General features: G+C 42.6%; 1 long non-coding RNA gene across 1 annotated transcript; it reads left to right on the top strand.

Annotated features, from left to right (window-relative positions):
• The first annotated feature begins 777 nt into the window (after window positions 1-777).
• LOC132209504 (uncharacterized) lies at window positions 778-18,502 on the top strand. Its single transcript, XR_009445631.1, has 4 exons — window positions 778-895; window positions 6,741-6,819; window positions 11,023-11,105; window positions 18,250-18,502. It is a non-coding gene; the product is annotated as an uncharacterized LOC132209504 (long non-coding RNA).
• Window positions 18,503-18,580: the final 78 nt, after the last annotated feature.

Raw genomic sequence — 18,580 nt, 5'->3', positions numbered from 1 at the left:
CTACAAATAAATTGCTGTTTCACCTGAAAGTGTCTGGGATCCAAGACAATAGGAAAGGAGGAGTTCAAAAAGCAAGTGGTATAACTTCTGCATTTCTTTGGGCAGTGTGTTTGGGACTTACCTCAACTGATCCAGCACTGACTGAAGATTAAACTGCAATCTATTGGTCTACAAAGCGTAATGCTGTATTTAACTCCTGTGTGTTTGGAAAGTTTATTATCCAATTTAAAGCATAATATTTTATAATATTGAGTTTTAAAGTTACAGATTTGAACCAGCAGCCACATGTATGGATGCAGAATATTCATTGGTGACAGTTTAATTCATATGATCACTACATTCTTGATTAAGAGATCAATAAAATTACTTTTTAATATAAATTATAGTGACATTCACCTTATTAGAGATCAATGACTGTTTCTCCACTCTGGTCAATACAAGGATTTATAAATCCCACTATATGGAAGGGAGCAGAGAATTCACCAAATCAAACGCATGCAGACTTTGAATACATTCCTTACATGGACTTAGTTTTGCTTGAATCAATCATTAATTTATAGTTGGTTCTGCTATAATGCATATTCTAGCAATGCAAATTGGCAACAACGTGACTGAAGAATAGGGCAATGCTATTTCTAAAATGCGAACTTGTGTTGCCTATAACACATTTCCATTGGTGCGCAGAGGAATATGCGTTGACATCAGATGATCATTTCACAGACTTTGTCCTGAGCATGTGCGATGTTAGCGCCGAAAGAGTCTCCGTGCCGGCATGACACGACTGTTTCATGGGCTGTGAAGGTGGGAATGATTATGATGACAACCGCTTGCCCATGCATTAACAACAGAGTAACCTCAAAGCCTCCTCCCACATCATCATTTGACATTTTTCAAGGTAAGTTGTTTATTATTAGATATGCACTAAACATTCAATCAAACTGTGCTGTTCTTTGTGTTAGATTTTTAGGTCATTTTTGATCGATTTTGAGAGATATTTTTTGGAGGTCTGCCCTAACCCTGCTTTTCCCATAGGCCCCGTCATTTCTACAGTGCAATTTTCTATTCTGTGATGTTGCGCAGGAATGCAGCTATTGTGTTATAGCAGAACCGACTGTACAAGGCAGCTAGGTAATCAGTAACTCTAGGCAGCAGGCAGCAGCCCAGTTTCCAGGATGGACACCAGACATTTCATTGCAACTTTCAAGTGATCATCACTCTTCAGATCCCATAGTCAATTGCTCCACTCACTCTGTAAGAACTTTCTACACAAATTATACCTGACCTAAATTTTGTTTCCTGTGAAAAATTCCTACTTGACTGGATTGTTCTATTGATTCTAAAAATCTGTTGTTTCTTCTCAGTCCTTGGCTTTCGTTTTGCTCCGTTTCCTCTTTTTTATCACAGTTTTGTTCCCCTAATACAGTTCATCATTGTAATTTAGTAACTTTTATTCATTTTTCTAATCATTTAAAATTTTTTAAGCCCTTCAATTCTGTAATGTCAGTGAATAATGAACAAAGAACAGCACAGCACGGGAACAGACCTTTTGCCTCATCGTGTCTGCATGAACACATGATGTGTTTTGAAACCAGAAAGCTTTTGCACCTTCTTGGTCTGTATCCCTCTATTCCCTGCCTATTCATATACCTGTCAAGATGCCTCTTAAATTTTGCTATTGTATCCGCCACCTCCTCTGACAGCATATTTCCAGGCACTTACCACCCTTTACGTGAAAGAATTTGCCAGTCACATCTCTTTTTTAACTTATCCCCCTTTACCTTAAACCTATGTCCCCGTGTAATTGATATTTCTATCCACAGAAAAAGACTCCAACTATCCATTCTATCCATGCTTGTCTTGTTTTTGTAGAGTTCTATCAGATTGCCCCTCATCCTTCAATATTCAAGTGAAAATAAACCCAAATTTGTTCAGTCTCTCCTCATAACTAATACTGTTCAAACCAGGCAACATTCCAGTAAATTGTTTCTGTACCCTGTCTAAAAACTCCACATCCTTCTGGTAGCATAGTGACGAATACTGTACACAATATTCTGTACTTGGCCTAAATGTCTATACAGCTGCAATATGACTTATCAATATTTATATTCTGTACATCTACTGACAAAAGCAAGCATGTCATATGATTTGACTTCTTGATCTATTTGTATTGCCACTTTTAGGGAACTGTGGACCTGTACACCTGTACACCTAGATCCCTCTATACATTGATGCTACAGGGTTCTGCCATTAATTGTTTACTTCTCGTTTGAATTAGATCTTCCAAAATGCACCACCTTGCATTTGCCTAGATTAAAATCCGGCTGCTATTTCTCCTTCCAAGTCTCCAGCCAATCTATTTCCTTCTGCATCCTCTGGCAATCTTCCTCACTATCTGCAGCTCCCCCAATCTTTGTGTCATCTGCGACTTACTAATCAGGCCATTTACATTTTCCTTCAAATCATTTAGGTATCTATATTGTAAACAACAAGGGTTCCAGCACTAATGCCTGCAGAGCACCTCCGGTCACAGATCTCCAGTGAGAAAAACAGCCTCCGCCACTACTCTCTGTTTTCTATAGCTAAGTTAGTTCTGTATCCATCTTACCAGCTCACCAGAGGTCACTTTTGATTTCACATTTTGCATCAACCTTCTAAGAGGAACCTTATAGATGACATACAGACAACATCTACTGCCCTGCTTTCATTAATCATCTTTGTTATTACCCCAAAGGACTCAATAAAGTTTGTGTGACAGGACCTTCCTCACAGAAACATGTGCTGCCTATCACTTATAAGTCTATATTTTACCAAATGTGATTTACTATCCTTAAGAATCTTTTCACTACTGCTGGTTTAAGTCTCACTGGCCTGGACTTTCACATATTACCCCTGTTGCCCTTCTTGAACAATGGAGCAACACTGGGACCTTGATCAGATGGGCCAATGGCAGGAGTGGTAGGTGAAGTTTAATTTAGATAAATGTGAGGTGTTGCATTTTGGCAAGGTAAACCAGGACAAAATGTATACAGTTAATGGTAGTGCCCTGGGAAGTGTTGCTGAATGAAGAGACCTAGGGGTACAGATGCATATTTCCTTGAAAGTGGAGTCAGAGATAGACAGGGTGGTGAAGAAAGCATATGCTTTCACTGGTCAGAGCATAAGGGAGTGGGGAAGTTATGGTGCTGCTGTGCAGGACATTTGTGTGGCCACTTTTAGAATACTGAACTCAATTCTTGTCTCCCTTCGATAGGAAACACGTTGCTAAATTTGAGAGGCTGCAGAAAAGATTTACAAGGATGTTGTCAGGACTGGCAGATTGGAGTTATCGGGACAGGTTGAATAGGCTGGTACTTTTTTCCTTGGAGCATGAGAGGCTGAGAGGGGTGACCTTATAGAGGTTTATAAAATCATGAAAATCATGCATAGGGTGAACAGCTAAGGTCTTTTTGCCTAGGGCAAGCAGCCCAAAACTAGAAGAGATACATTTAAGATGAGAAAGGAAAGATGTAAAAAATGACCTGAGAGGTACATTTTTCATGTAGAAGGTGGCACATATATGGAACAAGTGGCCAATGGAAGTGGTGGAGGTGGATGCGATTACAACATTTAAAAGGGATCTGGATGGGTATATGAGTAGGAAGGGTTTAGAGAGATATGGGCCAAATGCTGGCAAATGGGAGTAGGTCAGATTGGGATGTCTAGTCAGCACGGATGAGCTGGACTGGAGGGTGTGTTTCTGTGCTGCATGACTCTGACCACATGGCTCTTCTCTAGCCCTCTGGACCTCTCCTGTACTGAAGAGGATATATTATGATTTCATACAAGGCCCCAGCAATTTCCTCACCTGCATCCTTTAGCCATGATGGGATATATCCTTTCAGGTCCTGAGGACTTATACCTTGATTCTTTTTTTAAAAAATTACACAGCACTATCTACTTTTTTACATTGACATGCCTCAGAATACCAACATGCTCTTCCGAGACTCACCATCCACTGTGCCCCTCTCCTTTGTGAATATTGATGCAAAATATTTGTTAAGGACATCAGACATTTCCTGTGGCTCCACACATAAATTTCCTCCTTTGTTTCTGAGTGGGCCTAGCCTTGCCCTAGCTACCCTCTTGCCCCTCATATATGTATAAAACACTATGGGATTCTCCAGCAAGTTCTGGTTTTCTGAACCACAACTCATTCCTTAATTTTAACCAGTTTATGTTTCTGAATGATACCCAACAGTTCGTTGTATGCCTGTGTAGGTGAACCTGTTATTACTCTTCATTAACACATCCTCCTGAGATATCACTCTATTGTAGCTTGTTCAAAGTCCCCGTCTGACAATTTTTTTTAAAAAAAAGATATGTTCACTCATGATTTGTGGACCAGTATTTATTTGTGGAATATGAAAGCAAGGCAGGTCACTGGGGCGGAGATGCAGATCAAATATGATCTAACTAAACAGTAGAACAGGCTAAAGGAGCTTAATACATGACTGCTGTTCTTATGTTCCAAGGTTTATTAATCTACGGATCAAAGATGGGAAAAAGTAATGTACAGATCAGCCATGAAGAAATAGATTTGTGAAAAATGCCTGAGGAATTGAATGGCCCATTCCTGTTGTTGTTAATGTGAAGAACTACATAACTACATATCAGGAGAGAAGACGTCCCATAGCTGCCTGTCACCCATGCTCTCTATTCTCTGGGACTTGATGACAAGGGAAGTTAGAAAGTCATTGAGCACTAAATAAAACCCAAGAATTTGCCAAACATAATTTCAATAAAGTGACATCACTATAGCTGGGATGTCAAGCTTTGTTATCATAAACCAGGTATCTCCCTCACTATGACGATCAGAATGAGATCAGGCATCACAATAGGTTTGTAAACAGTCACTTTGAGGCAGTTGATTTCAAATTCAGTTTGAATTAGGCACCTGAGTTGCACTATATAAAAACCAAAAGAACTGCGGATGCTGTAAATCAGGAACAAAAGCAAAGTTACTGGAAAATCTCAGCAGGTCTGGCAGCATCTGTGGAAGAGAAAACAGAGTTAACGTTTTAGAGTCCGGTAACCCTTCCTCAGAAGGGTTCTGAGTTGCACTAACTGTTACTCTCTTGCTGATTTAACAAGGAGTGAATGTGGTCAGCCAGAAAATCTGAATGTGTTTGCTTTGTGAAGGGAGCCTGAACAACGACAACATCATTAATCAGTAGGTTCAATGGAATGTTCATGACATTGAAATATCTGTATAAACATGGTTATTTTCTATTGTATTTGGATGTGTAACAGAGTCAGTAATACAGCTTCATGTTAGATTGGAACAGTTATATTTGTTGCCACAAGTAAATCTTCCATCTTGTTGCTCCGATAAACAATTTCTGGACACAACTGCTGGCCATGTACACTGGGTTGTAAACTAGTGGGGATCTGTTTTTAGATTGTAGATCATTCTATCATTGATCTAAATAAAACCCAAAGGAACATTTGTCTCAAACTTTATCAAGGTGAGGCCTTTAGCAAACCAAAACCTAGCAAAGCAAATCTTGCCCTCACTCTGAATGTCACAGTGAGATCAGATCAAATGTGAGGCAGGAGGAGGCTGTGCAAGCAATTTCAGTGAAGTTGCGGAAACTGTTAATGGCTCTAGGTGGTGGTTGGTTGGGGGAGCTGAACAAGTTCACCCTGTGAAAGGAGTTTGACCAATGTATCAGCAACAAACATTAGAGTAGGCTAAAGCCTGTGACATTGAATGATTTGTCTTCACGTGTTTAGCTTGAGTTGTAATTTGTGAACATCTAAATGAGTAATATGATCAGTACAAGGGAGTCTGTAATATTGATGTGGTCTTGGGTGAATTAGTTAAAATTGTTATTAATCCTTAATATCATTTCTAATGTAGACTGGGTCTTAGAACTTGGTTGCTAGTGATTACATAGCTCCAATGAAATGCATGCCCTGTTGTCCCCCACTGACTACCTGTCTTTGAATTTGGTTTTCAAATGTAGACACCAATTTTGCACTATTATAGATCACCTATGGCACAGCTGGTGCCACTCTGGATGGTAAGTAATTACTGGTGTTTATTGATTCCAATGATAAAATCCTAAGAAAGCATTTATTTTCTCCATGCTACCTGCACATACATAATACAGTTTAATAGAACTGAGTCATCAACTGTTGCTGCTGTCTCATGTAATAAATAGTTGAAAAGCCTCAAACCAAGAGCACAAGCAGAATTGGATTTAAGTGGGGGTAAGAAACTCTCCAGCACCCATCAATTCCACATCTTGTACGTCCCAATCCCAATTCCGAGAAAGATGAACCCTGATTTCAAAGGACACTGAATCATCAGCATCACCTCTCACAAAGAAGAAGTGAGGCATGAGGGAGATAAACATACCCATCATGACCTGTCACCCTTAGACCCTGGTCTCTAGTTTGGAACCACATGGGAACCTGTTTTACATTAAATCTCTCTTTGTAAATGAAATCCAAGGCTGTTTACTTAACACTTTCCTCAAAGTGCAGCCCTTTTGAAGTACCAAACTTTGACAATTGAAGGAGAGTGTCACAATCGCAGTGTGTGTCACAATCCAAGTGTCTCCCTCACAATAAGGATTACAATGAGATCAGACATCACAATAGGTTTGTAAACAGTAACTCAAGCAGAAGATTCCAAAATCAGTTTGAACGAGGCAACAAAGTTCCAGTGACTGTTTGTGTCTTTTTGAATTAATTAGGAGTGAACATGGTCGACAAGAAGATCTGAACAAGCTGACTATGTGAAGGGAGCCTGAACAACGATAACATCATCAGTTGGTCAGTTCAGTGAAAGTTGTTGACATTAAAAATTCTACCTGAATACAGATCTGTGTGCAGTATTGTAAAGGTTTCGGTATAATCCATCAATATTTGTTAGACCCATTCTGAAATCCCAAAAGACATTTCCTGAGACGAGCAGACTAGGACTTGTTGAAAAATCTTTGCTGTAATGGCTAACCAGCTTCACGCAAGTTTAAATCCCCTAAAAGTACCAATTGCCTCTGTTTGTCTGGCACCAAGGCAAGCACCAATGCATCCTGATTTGGTACGATCTGGAGAATCCAGATGAGTGTGAAACACAAACACTGTTTCAAAAAGAAGTTCAGTCCTCACCAAGAATAGGTAGAATGGAGAAGGGTAAATCCCATTGTAATTGCCGCCCTGCCACATATATTGAATTGAAATCACATGAGGACCTGTTTTAGACTCTAAATTGTTCTTCATGTGATCTCAATGAAGCTGAAGAAACACTTGCCTAAATCCTTCTACAGGAGCTGAAGAGCTGAAAATGTTTTCTTCGTGAAGAGAGTTTGACCGAAGTATCTTCATCAACCGGTAGTGTAGTCAGAAGGTTGGGAATATTGAAATGTTTGGATATTGTTATTCGTCTATAGTCTGGGTCTTAGAAGCTGATTGCCGGTGGGTGCACGGCTCTAATTTCATGCATGATTGATTTCATTCTGAGCTAAACTTGAATCTAAGGATGCTTTCTAAACACTTTTATCATTATACCTGAAGAACCAATCTTTGATACTACAGGAAAACATTACAATCACACTGAGCATCACAGTGCATGCCTTGTAGAAATAGAGGAACATAGAAATTAGAAAAAAACACTAGACCATTCTGCCCTTTGTGCCTGCACTGCGATTTAACATGATCGTGGCTGATCATCCAACTCAGTATCTTATTCCCACTTTCTCCCATACTCTTTCTTTCCTTTGGCACTAAAAACTATATGTGACTTGTTGAAAGTAAGCAACGATTTGGCTTTGGCAGAGAATTGCACAGGCTCACCACTCTCTGGGTGAAGGATTTTCTCCTCATCTCAGTCTGAAATGATTTAGCCATATCCTTAGACTGGAGATGGCCCACAAACACAGCCTGTTTCCTTTGTTTGAAACCTTACATTGTAAGTGAATAGGAGTATCACATAGACACCTATATCTAAAGATAAAAACAAACTGTCCTTATCTCACAGTCCTGGAACGAGTGCCGTCTCCTAGGCCACACATGCTTTTGCTGTCAGGTTTTTGAAGTGTTCAGTTTTTCAACTGGATTGAAATGAATTGGGAAGGCGAACTTGGTTCCAGCTTTTATTGAAATGTTATTGCAGGCAGATAGGTTTTGTGGCACCAACTGTGGGAGGGTTGACTTGCTGTTGGAAGGTGGATAGAATTTAATTGTTGAAGTTCATCTTGACGGTGAGAAGTTGATTTTTTTGCCTTTAGCCTGTTTAGTTCATGCCTGCCATTCTTTTTGCCTGTTCTCGGACTCTAAATTCCTGCATAATCTTCCCTGCAATGAATGAAACACATGAACAATGAACAACTCTTTTATTCAGGATCCTTAAAGGAGCACTATTCCCTTTAACTGTTTGATTATTGGATGCAAGTGAGTAAGTTTGCATTTAAACCATCAGGGTGACTGTATGAATAAGTCATCCTCTTTATTTAAAACCATGAAAGCTTGCTAGTCCATAAGTAATTTAGCTGCACATACTTTTTCAGGGTGGCTTAGGAATATGCCTGTCTTCCATTTTAAAATTAACACGTCGACTCCGGACAATAAAGGAAAGGCTCTCAGTTCTCACTAACCCTAGCCACAACATCGGAACATATTGTAGTCACAGTGCTGCTAATCTTTATTATAATCCCATTTTTCAATCTATTGCTGTTGCACACTTGAGTAAATGCCTCAGTATCTTCCCCATAACTGCACTAAACTAAACTTACTTCTTGACCAATGGAGACTTTCTGAAGAAGCATCTTGGAATCTGAAGCATTAACATTGCTGCCCAGACCTGCTGAGTTTCTTCAGCAATTTCTGCTTCAGATTCCAGCTTCCACAGTTCTTTCTTTTGTCTCTGGACCGGTTTGATCTCCTATCATAAACAAGAGGTGAAAATTGGCTACCCATTAGTCAACTTCCACTATTGTGTTTTCTTATAAATTGATAATCAGTGGGACTGAGGACACTTCAAGAGGACATTGTGGACGTGTTAGCCATTCTCTTCCAATCATTATTAGTTAAAGGGCTGGAGCCAAAGTACTAGAGAATTTGCATTTTATCAAACATCTTTCAACAGTGTATGTCAAGAGAAACAGCAACAACAAGCCAGTTAGCTTCACCTCAGAAGTAATAAATCATCCAGAACTGACAATACAGGACAAAATGACCAGCTTCTGAGAGATAAGTGGATTAATGAAGGAAAACAAACATGAATTTGCTAATGGCTAAATTGCTTTAGACCCTAAGAATAAAAGACTCATCTCTGTCTTAAATGTGTGACCCCTTACCTTGAGATTATGCCTTCTAGTTGTAGACTCTCCCACAAGGGAAATAAAGGCCAACATTTAATTTGCTTTCCTGATCACCCACTGAACGTGGATGCTACCATTTTGGGATCCATGGATGAGGATTCCCAAATCCCACTATTCTGTTACTTTCTGCAGTCTTTCTCCATTGAAATAATATTCAGCTCCTCTATTTTCCCAGCCAAAGTACATGAACTCACATTTCCCCACTTTCAAAATAGGTGTTATTTTTCCACAACTTTCCTGGGCAGCAGGGTAGCACAGTGGCTAGCATTGCTACTGCACAGTACCAGGGAGCCAGAGTTTATTCCAGTCTTGGGCAACTGTCTGTGTGGAGCTTGTATATGCTCCCCATGTCTGTTTCTGTCCGGTGCTCTGATTTCCTCCCACAACCCAAAAATGTGAAAATTATGTCGCTTGGCCGTGCTCAATAGTCCCGTAGTGTGCAGGGATATGTAGGTTGGGTGGAATAGCTGTGCCATATATAAGATTACAGGCTTAGGGTAGCGGGTCTGGGTGCAATGCTCTTTGGAGCATTGGTGCAGACCTAATGGCCAAATGACTTGCTATCTACGTTGTAGGGATTCTCTGCTAAAAATTTTAAAATGCATCAATGTGGTCCAATTGTTTCAAAGCTTTAAACCTACCATCCTTATGTTGTCTTCCTATTCTGGATTTGATTTAATATTTATGCAGATTTTCTTTTAATATTCCTGAATAATTTGTTTTTCAGGCCCTCTTTGCCTTCCTTTATTTTTAAGAGTTCATCTTAAACCCTCCATTTTGATTTTTGTTATCCTACCCCTTCCTGTCACAACCACAAACCAGTGATCTTCTTTAACTAAGTATTAGTACAGGTTCATATGTAACCTTCTTTTAAATATTGAGTGTTGCAGTTTGAAACTCAGCATCAGCACAGATTTATGCCTTACACAATTTTATTGTTAATGATCTCCCCTTTTCTATTTTTAATTCATTTTTTAAAAAAAATCATTTTTGATCCATCCAATGCTTTGCTGTTCTAGCAGGAAGAAAAAAAAAACACATGTACTTGTTTACGCTTAGAAGAATGAGAGGTGAACTTATTGAAACATGCAAATTTCTTCAGTGACTTGCCAGTGTAGATGTGGAAAGGTTGTTTCATTTTATAGCAAGATCCAGGACAAGAGGGTGTAATCCCAAAATAAGCACTCACACATTTAAGGCTGAGATGAGAAGGAATTTTTTCACTCCAAGAATTGTGAATCTGTGCAATTCTTTACCACAGAGGGCTGTTGAGGCTGGATTGTAAAGTATATTCAAGGCTGAGAAAGATTTTTAATCAGTAAGAGCATCACCGATTATGAAGAAAAGGCAGGTAAATGGAGTTGAGGATTATCAGGTCAGCCATGATTTCATTTGAATCGTGGGGCAGATTCAATGGGCTAATTGGCTTAATTCTGCTGTTATGTCTTGCGGTCTATGGTTCGCCTCCCTGGTAAATACTAACCAGTATTTTTGCCATACTTATGTTGGCTTCCTATTCTGGATTTGTATTTAAAATTTATGCAGAGTAATTAACAGTTTCTTTTAATATTCCTCAATAAATTGTATTTTTGTTTTTCTATATTTTTAGTTCATCCTAAACCCTTCATTTTTATTTTTGTTATCCTATCCATGCTAGGACAACGTGAGGTGGCACGGTGGTTCAGTAGTTCGCACTACAGCCTCACAGGGCCAGGGACCCAGGTTCGATTCCAGCCTCAGGTGACTATCTATGTGGAGTTTGCACATTCACTCTGTGTCTGTGTGGGTTTCCTCCAGGTGCTCTGTTTTTTTTCCCACAGTCCAAAGATGTGCAAGCTAGGTGGATTGGCCATGCTAAATTGCCCAAAGTGTTCAGGGGCGTGTGGGTTTATAGAGTCTAGGTGGGATGCTTCAAGCGGTGTTTGGACTTGTTGGGCTGAAGGGCCTGTTCCCACACTGTCGGTAATCTAATCTATCCCTTTTTGTCACAACCACAGGCCAGTGGCTGTCCTGAACTAACTATTAGTGCAGGCCCATATGCAACCTTCTTTTAAATATTGAAACTCAGCATGAGCACAGATTTATGCTTTACATAAGATAAAACTATTGGTAAAGTGTGAAAAGATTTTGGCTGATATACAGATACTGATTTAAAGTAAGGCAAGATGAAAGTTGCATATGAAGATGAAAATGAGATCAACCTCTACTCTTGTTGCTTGAATATTCATAGTCAAGTAATTAAGGTTTTCCTTTGCATGTAGCCACAGCAAGTTCAAGGAGTGAATGACCATTTTCCTCTCTGTTTTTACTGGCATAATACATAAAGACAAAGCAGATTCTCTGTCAGCAGAACATAGAGGAATTCTGGGCATCTTCCTCTGTAATCGTGTCAGAGAGAAAACCCAGCACAACATTGAAATGCTGTTAGTTCAGTAAGGAATAGTGGCTGGAGCTGTCTTCTCTGATTGCTATGCTCATAACAACAGGGGCAAAATGACTTGGCCCTGACTAGGACAGAATGGAAACATATATGCCTGAATAAGTTGGCTGTCGTGTTGCTTAGCAGGAATTGCCATCTGTCCTCACTGATCCACCTGAAGGTGGGGAGACTGTCAGAACTAGTCTCCAACATTTATCAGACAAATTAAGCTTGCAGAAGTGTGTATGGACTTGGAAATCTGCATGGGCAGGATTGGATTAAAATTATAAATAAGCAGAAACTCTGTGTCATGAACGAAGATGTTCTACAAAGAGGCCACCTCTTCTGTTGTTGGTCACCCATCAAGATGAAACTGCATTATGACTAGTGACAAGAGAGCACTAAATTGTAACAGTTACAAATAAGTCATTGTTTCATCTGAAAGTGTCTGGGACTCAAGACACCCAGAAAGGAGGAGGTCACATGGCGAGTGGTGATGCTTCCACACTTCTATGGGTACTGTGTATGGAACTTATGTCAACTGACCCAACACTGACTGAAGATTAAACCTGGAATCTTTTGGTCTACAAAAAGTAGCACTATTTATCTCAGAGATAGTAGGAACTGCCGATGCTGGAGTCTGAGATAACAAGGTATGGAGTTGGAGGGACACAGCAGGCCAGGCAGCGTCAGAGGAGCAGGAAAGCTGATATTTCAGGTCTGGATCCTTCTTCATAAATGGAGGAGAGGAAGGGGGCTCCAGAATAAATGGGGCAGGGCGGGGGGGGCAATGATAGAAAGGTGGATGACAACAAGATTAGGGCAGCTGCAGAGAGTGAGGATGATTGCCAGAGGGAAGAGAAGGATATGGACAGGCTGTGTTCCTCCAACTGTACACCTTGTTAAGATAATAAAATGTGAGGCTGGATGAACACAGCAGGCCAAGCAGCATGTCTCCTGAGATGCTGCTTGGCCTGCTGTGTTCATCCAGCCTCACATTTTATTATCTTGGAATTCTTCAGCATCTGCAGTTCCCATTATCTCTGTACACCTTGTTAACACTATTTATCTCCTCTGTGTTTGGAAAGTTTACTGTCCAATTTAAAATCTAATATTTTATAATTTGAGTTTTAAGGTGACAGATTTGAGCTTGCTGCCACGTGTATAGATGCAAAATATTCATTGGTGATAATTGATTTAATATAATCAGTGTATTCCTGATTGATAGATCAATAAAATCACATTTTAAAATCACAGTGACAATTAAACATTCACCTTGTCTGAGAACAATGAGTATTTCTCAACTCTGGTCAATAGAATGGTTTATAAACCCCACAATATGGAAGGGAAGAGAGAATTCACCAATACACACTCATGCAGACTTTGAATACATTCCTTACAGTATCTCAGCTTTCCACAAATCAGTAACTGAGCAGCAACAGCCCAATTGCCAGGATGGAACCAGACATTTCATTGCAGCTTACAAGTGATCAGCTTCACTGGGACTGTTCAGAATACTAGAAACAAATGCTGCACTCAATCTCTAATAACTTCCCTGTACAAATTATATCCACCTTTATTGACTGATCTAAAGTTTGTTTCCTGTGAAAAATTCCTACTTGACTGGATTGCTCTATTGATTCTAAAAACCTTGTTGTTTCTTCTCTGTCCTTAGCTTTTATGTTGATCTGTTTCCTCTCTTTTTTAATCACAGTTTTGATCCCTTACTACAGCTCATCATTGTCCTTTGGTAACTTTTGTTCATTTTTCTATTTTTTTAATGCTTTTCAATTCTATAATATGAACACACAAAGAACAGGACAGCACAGGAACAGGCCTTTGGCCCACTGAGACACACGATAACTCTCCAAACTAAAAAGCTATTGTGCCTACATAGTCTGTATCCCTTTATTCCCTGCCGATTTGGGTATCTGTGAAGATGCCTCCTAAATATTGGTATTGGATCTGTCTCCATCACCTCCTCTGACAGTACATTTCCATGCACTTACCACCCTCAGTGAGAAAGAATTTGCCAGTCACATCTCTTTTTAAACTTGCCCCCTTTTAAAACTATGTCCTCCAGTAATTGAGATAATGGGAACTGCAGATGCTGGAGAATCCAAGATAATAAAATGTGAGGCTGGATGAACACAGCAGGCCAAGCAGCATCTCAGGAGCACAAAAGCTGACATTTCGGGCCTAGACCCTTCATCAGAGAGGGGGATGGGGTGAGGGTTCTGGAATAAATAGGGAGAGGGGGAGGCGGACCGAAGATGGAGAGAAAAGAAGATAGGTGGAGAGAGTATAGGTGTGGAGGTCGGGAGGGGATAGGTCAGTCCAGGGAAGACAGACAGGTCAAGGAGGTGGGATGAGGTTAGTAGGTAGATGGGGGTGCGGCTTGGGGTGGGAGGAAGGGATGGGTGAGAGGAAGAACAGGTTAGGGAGGCAGAGACAGGTTGGACTGGTTTTGGGATGCAGTGGGTGGAGGGGAAGAGCTGGGCTGGTTGTGTGGTGCAGTGGGGGGAGGGGACGAACTGGGCTGGTTTAGCGATGCGGTGGGGGAAGGGGAGATTTTGAAACTGGTGAAGTCCACATTGATACCATTAGGCTGCAGGGCTCCCAGGCAGAATATGAGTTGCTGTTCCTGCAACCTTCGGGTGGCATCATTGTGGCAGTGCAGGAGGCCCATGATGGACATGTCATCTAAAGAATGGGAGGGGGAGTGGAAATGGTTTGCGACTGGGAGGTGCAGTTGTTTGTTGTGAACTGAGCGGAGGTGTTCTGCAAAGCGGCCCCAAGCCTCCGCTTGGTTTCCCCAATGTAGAGGAAGCCACACCGGGTGCAGTGGATGCAGTATACCACATTGGCAGATGTGCAGGTGAACCTCTACTTAATATGGAATGTCATCTTGGGGCCTGGGATAGGGGTGAGGGAGGAGGTGTGGGGGCAAGTGTAGCATTTCCTGCGGCTGCAGAGGAAGGTGCCGGGTGTGGTGGGGTTGAAGGGCAGTGTGGAGCGAACAAAGGAGTCACGGAGAGAGTGGTCTTTCTGGAAAGCAGACAGGGGTGGGTATGGAAAGATGTCTTGGGTGGTGGGGTCGGATTGTAGATGGCGGAAGTGTCGGAGGATGATGCGTTGTATCCGGAGGTTGGTGGGGTGGTGTGTGAGAACGAGGGGGATCCTCTTTTGGCGGTTGTGGCGGGGGCGGGGTGTGAGGGATGTGTTGCGGGAAATACGGGAGACGTGGTCAAGGGCGTTCTCGATCACTGTGGGGGGAAAGTTGCGGCCCTTGAAGAACTTGGACATCTGGGATGTGCGACCATGGACGTCCAGTCCCTATACACCTGCATTCCGCATGCAGATGGCCTCAAGGCCCTCCGCTTCTTCCTGTCCCGCAGGCCCGACCAGTCCGCCTCCACCGACACTCTCATCCGCCTAGCCGAACTCGTCCTCACCCTCAACAACTTCTGTTTTGACTCCTCCCACTTCCTACAGACTAAGGGGGTGGCCATGGGCACCCGCATTGTCCCCAGCTATGCCTGCCTCTTTGTAGGTTACGTGGAACAGTCCCTCTTTCGCACCTACACAGGCCCCAAACCCCACCTCTTCCTCCGGTACATTGATGACTGTATCGGCGCCGCCTCTTGCTCCCCAGAGGAGCTCGAACAGTTCATCCACTTCACCAACACCTTCCACCCCAAACTTCAGTTCACCTGGGCCATCTCCAGCACATCCCTCACCTTCCTGGACCTCTCAGTCTCCATCTCAGGCAACCAGCTTGTAACTGATGTCCATTTCAAGCCCACTGACCCCCACAGCTACCTAGAATACACCTCCTCCCACCCACCCTCCTGCAAAAATTCCATCCCCTATTCCCAATTCCTCCGCCTCCGCCGCATCTGCTCCCACGACAAGACATTCCACTCCTGCACATCCCAGATGTCCAAGTTCTTCAAGGACCGCAACTTTCTCCCCACAGTGAACGAGAACGCCCTTGACCACGTCTCCCGCATTTCCCGCAACATATCCCTCACACCCCGCCCCCGCCACAACCGCCAAAAGAGGATCCCCCTCGTTCTCACACACCACCCCACCAACCTCTGGATACAACGCATCATCCTCCGACACTTCCGCCATCTACAATCCGACCCCACCACCCAAGACATCTTTCCATCCCCTCCCCTGTCTGCTTTCCGGAGAGACCACTCTCTCCGTGACTCCTTTGTTCGCTCCACACTGCCCTCCAACCCCACAACACCCGGCACCTTCCCCTGCAACCGCAGGAAATGCTACACTTCCTCCCTCACCCCTATCCCAGGCCCCAAGATGACATTCCACATTAAGCAGAGGTTCACCTGCACATCTGCCAATGTGGTATACTGCATCCACTGCACCCGGTGTGGCTTCCTCTACATTGGGGAAACCAAGCGGAGGCTTGGGGACGGCTTTGCAGAACACCTCCGCTCAGTTCGCAACAAACAACTGCACCTCCCAGTTGCCAACCATTTCCACTCCCCCTCCCATTCTTTAGATGACATGTCCATCATGGGCCTCCTGCAGTGCCACAATGATGCCACCCGAAGGTTGCAGGAACAGCAACTCATATTCCGCTTGGGAACCCTGCAGCCTAATGGTATCAATGTGCACTTCACCAGTTTCAAAATCTCCCCTTCCCCCACCGCATCGCTAAACCAGCCCAGTTCGTCCCCTCCCCCCACTGCACCACACAACTTGCCCAGCTCTTCCCCTCCACCCACTGCATCCCAAAACCAGTCCAACCTGTCTCCGCCTCCCTAACCTGTTCTTCCTCTCACCCATCCCTTCCTCCCACCCCAAGCTGCACCCCCATCTACTTACTAACCTCATGCCACCTCCTTGACCTGTCCGTCTTCCCTGGACTGACCTATCCCCTCCCTACCTCCCCACCTATACTCTCCGCTCCACCTATCTTCTTTTCTCTCCATCTTCGGTCCGCCTCCCCCTCTCTCCCTATTTATTCCAGAACCCTCACCCCATTCCCATCTCTGATGAAGGGTCTAGGCCCGAAACGTCAGCTTTTGTGCTCCTGAGATGTTGCTTGGCCTGCTGTGTTCATCCAGCCTCACATTTTATTATCCTCCAGTAATTGATATGCCTACCATTGGAAGAAGACTCTGACTATCTATTCTTTCCATCCTGTCATAATTTTATAGGCTTCTATCAGGTCGCTCCTCATCTCTCCATGTTCAAGTGAAAACAAACCCAATTTGTCCACCCTCTCTTCGTAGCTAATTCCATCCAAAGCAGGCAACATCACAGAAAACTATTTCTATTCCCTCTCCAAACCCTCTACATCTTTTTAGTAGAGTGATGACCAGAATTGTGCACAATATTTCATATGTGGCTACACAGCTGCAAAGTGTCTTGCCAAATTTTATACTTTGTACCCTGACTGATGAAAGCAAGCACATCAAATGACTTCTTGACAACTTTGACATTGATCTAATTGTGTTGACAATTTCAGGAAACTGTGGACATGTAACCGAGAATCCTCCATATGTTGATGCTGTTAAGGGTTCAGCCATTTAATGTATTCTTTCCTCCAGCATTTAATCTTCCAAAATGCACCACTTTGCTTTTGTCTGGATTAAACTCCAGCTGCCATTTCTCCTTTCGAGTCTCCAGCCTATCTATATCCTTCTCTTTCCTCTGGCAATCCACCTTGCTATCTGCACTTCCCCCAATCATTTTGTCATCCACAAACTTACTAATCAGATTACGTACATTTTCCGCCACTGATCCCTGGGGAGGACCACTGGCCACAGATCTCCAGTCAGAAAATCACCCTCCAAATTGACTGTCTGTCTTCTATGGTTAAGTCAGTTATGTATCCATCTTAGCAACCCACTGCGGATCACAGGACTTCACCTTTAGAATCAAATTGCCATGAGGGATCTTATAGACAACATCTATCGTCCTGCTGTCATGGATCATCTTTGTCAGTTCCTCAAAAAACTCAATCAAGTTTGTATAACATGAACCTTCCATGCATAAAACTACGCTGCCGAGCACTAATAAGTCCATATTTTTCCAAATGTGAGTTAATATTATCCCTAAGAATCTTTTCCCTACCACTGCACAAGTGCCACCGGCCTGTAATTTCCCAGTTTGCTCCTGATGCTCTTCTTAAGCAAAAGAACAACATTGGGACCTTAATCAGATGGACCAGTGGGCAGAGGAGTGGCAACTGCAGTTTAATTTAAATAAATGTGAGATGTTGAATTTTGGTAACCTTCAACTCCCAGATTTATGACCTCCAGCAGAAAATGCATAAAATCATAAATGGTGGTTATCATGATTAAGTAAAATCTAGCCACTTGGGTCAGTAGTCATCCCAAGAAATCGTTAACGTCAATTGAACATGTGAAACTCCTCCAAAGTACTAACAACCTGCTCATAGATCATGTACTGATTATATCTTGACAGGTATGCAGGCCCAAAACATGCCGTACCTATACAGGCTAGTTATTGACCATTGTCAGCATGAACCTGTTGCAACTGGAGGCAGTCAAAGCACATGATTGTGTGCCAGATGAACTGCTGAGGAAATGGGAGGAAGAAAAGACACCCCTGTGCCAACACAGTAGCCTGACTTGAGCCAACAGAGTGTTGGGGATATGTGACAATAATAAAGGGCAACACTGCATTGGAGGACTGCTGCACGTCCAAGAAGTGGATCTCCAGGATGGTGCCAGAACATTATGACTCTTTATGAGCTGTCCTCAGCAGATCATTTCCTCGCAACTTTAATCATTGT

Source organism: Stegostoma tigrinum, chromosome 3 (genome assembly GCF_030684315.1).
Source record: "Stegostoma tigrinum isolate sSteTig4 chromosome 3, sSteTig4.hap1, whole genome shotgun sequence".
Lineage (NCBI taxonomy): Eukaryota > Metazoa > Chordata > Chondrichthyes > Orectolobiformes > Stegostomatidae > Stegostoma > Stegostoma tigrinum.
Note: the sequence above shows the minus strand (reverse complement) of the source record. Positions and strands in the feature narration are given on the sequence as shown.